The 2500-nt window shown below is 51.0% G+C and overlaps 15 non-coding genes across 15 annotated transcripts in view; all 15 read right to left on the bottom strand.

Moving 5' to 3' along the window:
- LOC148681776 (5S ribosomal RNA) overlaps nt 1-111 on the bottom strand; it is a 119-nt gene extending 8 nt beyond the window's left edge. The window contains exon 1 of the ribosomal RNA XR_015943733.1: nt 1-111. This exon is cut by the window's left edge and continues 8 nt beyond it. This is a non-coding gene — a ribosomal RNA (5S ribosomal RNA).
- Nucleotides 112-169: 58 nt separating this feature from the next.
- Nucleotides 170-288, bottom strand: LOC148681777 (5S ribosomal RNA). Its single transcript, XR_015944593.1, has one exon. It is a non-coding gene; the product is annotated as a 5S ribosomal RNA (ribosomal RNA).
- Nucleotides 289-346: 58 nt separating this feature from the next.
- On the bottom strand, nt 347-465 carry LOC148681778 (5S ribosomal RNA). Its single transcript, XR_015944371.1, has one exon. It is a non-coding gene; the product is annotated as a 5S ribosomal RNA (ribosomal RNA).
- Nucleotides 466-523: 58 nt separating this feature from the next.
- Nucleotides 524-642, bottom strand: LOC148681779 (5S ribosomal RNA). The gene has a single exon (XR_015943734.1). It is a non-coding gene; the product is annotated as a 5S ribosomal RNA (ribosomal RNA).
- A 58-nt stretch (nt 643-700) lies between these two features.
- On the bottom strand, nt 701-819 carry LOC148681780 (5S ribosomal RNA). The gene has a single exon (XR_015943735.1). It is a non-coding gene; the product is annotated as a 5S ribosomal RNA (ribosomal RNA).
- Nucleotides 820-877: 58 nt separating this feature from the next.
- Nucleotides 878-996, bottom strand: LOC141383420 (5S ribosomal RNA). The gene has a single exon (XR_015485584.2). It is a non-coding gene; the product is annotated as a 5S ribosomal RNA (ribosomal RNA).
- Nucleotides 997-1054: 58 nt separating this feature from the next.
- Nucleotides 1055-1173, bottom strand: LOC148681781 (5S ribosomal RNA). The gene has a single exon (XR_015943736.1). It is a non-coding gene; the product is annotated as a 5S ribosomal RNA (ribosomal RNA).
- A 58-nt stretch (nt 1174-1231) lies between these two features.
- Nucleotides 1232-1350, bottom strand: LOC148681782 (5S ribosomal RNA). The gene has a single exon (XR_015943737.1). It is a non-coding gene; the product is annotated as a 5S ribosomal RNA (ribosomal RNA).
- A 58-nt stretch (nt 1351-1408) lies between these two features.
- On the bottom strand, nt 1409-1527 carry LOC148681783 (5S ribosomal RNA). The gene has a single exon (XR_015943738.1). It is a non-coding gene; the product is annotated as a 5S ribosomal RNA (ribosomal RNA).
- Nucleotides 1528-1585: 58 nt separating this feature from the next.
- On the bottom strand, nt 1586-1704 carry LOC148681784 (5S ribosomal RNA). Its single transcript, XR_015944594.1, has one exon. It is a non-coding gene; the product is annotated as a 5S ribosomal RNA (ribosomal RNA).
- Nucleotides 1705-1762: 58 nt separating this feature from the next.
- On the bottom strand, nt 1763-1881 carry LOC148681785 (5S ribosomal RNA). Its single transcript, XR_015943739.1, has one exon. It is a non-coding gene; the product is annotated as a 5S ribosomal RNA (ribosomal RNA).
- A 58-nt stretch (nt 1882-1939) lies between these two features.
- On the bottom strand, nt 1940-2058 carry LOC141383458 (5S ribosomal RNA). The gene has a single exon (XR_015485591.1). It is a non-coding gene; the product is annotated as a 5S ribosomal RNA (ribosomal RNA).
- Nucleotides 2059-2116: 58 nt separating this feature from the next.
- On the bottom strand, nt 2117-2235 carry LOC141383462 (5S ribosomal RNA). The gene has a single exon (XR_015485592.1). It is a non-coding gene; the product is annotated as a 5S ribosomal RNA (ribosomal RNA).
- Nucleotides 2236-2293: 58 nt separating this feature from the next.
- Nucleotides 2294-2412, bottom strand: LOC141383470 (5S ribosomal RNA). The gene has a single exon (XR_015485593.2). It is a non-coding gene; the product is annotated as a 5S ribosomal RNA (ribosomal RNA).
- A 58-nt stretch (nt 2413-2470) lies between these two features.
- LOC141383471 (5S ribosomal RNA) overlaps nt 2471-2500 on the bottom strand; it is a 119-nt gene continuing 89 nt past the window's right edge. The window contains exon 1 of the ribosomal RNA XR_015485594.1: nt 2471-2500. This exon is cut by the window's right edge and continues 89 nt beyond it. This is a non-coding gene — a ribosomal RNA (5S ribosomal RNA).

A 2500-nucleotide genomic window follows, 5' to 3' on the forward strand; every position in this document is an offset into this window, starting at 1 on the left:
GCACCTGGTATTCCCAGGCGGTCTCCCATCCAAGTACTAACCAGGCCCGACCCTGCTTTACTTCCGAGTTCAGATGAGATCGGGCATTTCCAGGGTGGTATGGCCGTAAGCGAAAGAGGCTGTCAAGCGTTGGCTATTTAAATCAGCTGCCAAATGAAGCACTTCAAAAAGCTTACAGCACCTGGTATTCCCAGGCGGTCTCCCATCCAAGTACTAACCAGGCCCGACCCTGCTTTACTTCCGAGTTCAGATGAGATCGGGCATTTCCGGGGTGATATGGCCGTAAGCGAAAGAGGCTGTCAAGCGTTGGCTATTTAAATCAGCTGCCAAATGAAGCACTTCGAAAAGCTTACAGCACCTGGTATTCCCAGGCGGTCTCCCATCCAAGTACTAACCAGGCCCGACCCTGCTTTACTTCCGAGTTCAGATGAGATCGGATATTTCCAGGGTGGTATGGCCGTAAGCGAAAGAGGCTGTCAAGCGTTGGCTATTTAAATCAGCTGCCAAATGAAGCACTTCAAAAAGCTTACAGCACCTGGTATTCCCAGGCGGTCTCCCATCCAAGTACTAACCAGGCCCGACCCTGCTTTACTTCCGAGTTCAGATGAGATCGGGCATTTCCAGGGTGGTATGGCCGTAAGCGAAAGAGGCTGTCAAGAGTTGGCTATTTAAATCAGCTGCCAAATGAAGCACTTCGAAAAGCTTACAGCACCTGGTATTCCCAGGCGGTCTCCCATCCAAGTACTAACCAGGCCCGACCCTGCTTTACTTCCGAGTTCAGATGAGATCGGGCATTTCCAGGGTGGTATGGCCGTAAGCGAAAGAGGCTGTCAAGCGTTGGCTATTTAAATCAGCTGCCAAATGAAGCACTTCGAAAAGCTTACAGCACCTGGTATTCCCAGGCGGTCTCCCATCCAAGTACTAACCAGGCCCGACCCTGCTTTACTTCCGAGTTCAGATGAGATCGGGAATTTCCGGGGTGATATGGCCGTAAGCGAAAGAGGCTGTCAAGCGTTGGCTATTTAAATCAGCTGCCAAATGAAGCACTTCAAAAAGCTTACAGCACCTGGTATTCCCAGGCGGTCTCCCATCCAAGTACTAACCAGGCCCGACCCTGCTTTACTTCCGAGTTCAGATGAGATCGGGCATTTCCAGGGTGGTATGGCCGTAAGCGAAAGAGGCTGTCAAGCGTTGGCTATTTAAATCAGCTGCCAAATGAAGCACTTCAAAAAGCTTACAGCACCTGGTATTCCCAGGCGGTCTCCCATCCAAGTACTAACCAGGCCCGACCCTGCTTTACTTCCGAGTTCAGATGAGATCGGGCATTTCCAGGGTGGTATGGCCGTAAGCGAAAGAGGCTGTCAAGCGTTGGCTATTTAAATCAGCTGCCAAATGAAGCACTTCGAAAAGCTTACAGCACCTGGTATTCCCAGGCGGTCTCCCATCCAAGTACTAACCAGGCCCGACCCTGCTTTACTTCCGAGTTCAGATGAGATCGGGCATTTCCAGGGTGGTATGGCCGTAAGCGAAAGAGGCTGTCAAGCGTTGGCTATTTAAATCAGCTGCCAAATGAAGCACTTCGAAAAGCTTACAGCACCTGGTATTCCCAGGCGGTCTCCCATCCAAGTACTAACCAGGCCCGACCCTGCTTTACTTCCGAGTTCAGATGAGATCGGGCATTTCCGGGGTGATATGGCCGTAAGCGAAAGAGGCTGTCAAGCGTTGGCTATTTAAATCAGCTGCCAAATGAAGCACTTCGAAAAGCTTACAGCACCTGGTATTCCCAGGCGGTCTCCCATCCAAGTACTAACCAGGCCCGACCCTGCTTTACTTCCGAGTTCAGATGAGATCGGGCATTTCCAGGGTGGTATGGCCGTAAGCGAAAGAGGCTGTCAAGCGTTGGCTATTTAAATCAGCTGCCAAATGAAGCACTTCAAAAAGCTTACAGCACCTGGTATTCCCAGGCGGTCTCCCATCCAAGTACTAACCAGGCCCGACCCTGCTTTACTTCCGAGTTCAGATGAGATCGGGCATTTCCAGGGTGGTATGGCCGTAAGCAAAAGAGGCTGTCAAGCGTTGGCTATTTAAATCAGCTGCCAAATGAAGCACTTCAAAAAGCTTACAGCACCTGGTATTCCCAGGCGGTCTCCCATCCAAGTACTAACCAGGCCCGACCCTGCTTTACTTCCGAGTTCAGATGAGATCGGGCATTTCCAGGGTGGTATGGCCGTAAGCGAAAGAGGCTGTCAAGCGTTGGCTATTTAAATCAGCTGCCAAATGAAGCACTTCGAAAAGCTTACAGCACCTGGTATTCCCAGGCGGTCTCCCATCCAAGTACTAACCAGGCCCGACCCTGCTTTACTTCCGAGTTCAGATGAGATCGGGCATTTCCAGGGTTGTATGGCCGTAAGCGAAAGAGGCTGTCAAGCGTTGGCTATTTAAATCAGCTGCCAAATGAAGCACTTCAAAAAGCTTACAGCACCTGGTATTCCCAGGCGGT

Source organism: Danio rerio, chromosome 4 (genome assembly GCF_052040795.2).
Source record: "Danio rerio strain M-AB ecotype USA chromosome 4, GRCz13ab, whole genome shotgun sequence".
Lineage (NCBI taxonomy): Eukaryota > Metazoa > Chordata > Actinopteri > Cypriniformes > Danionidae > Danio > Danio rerio.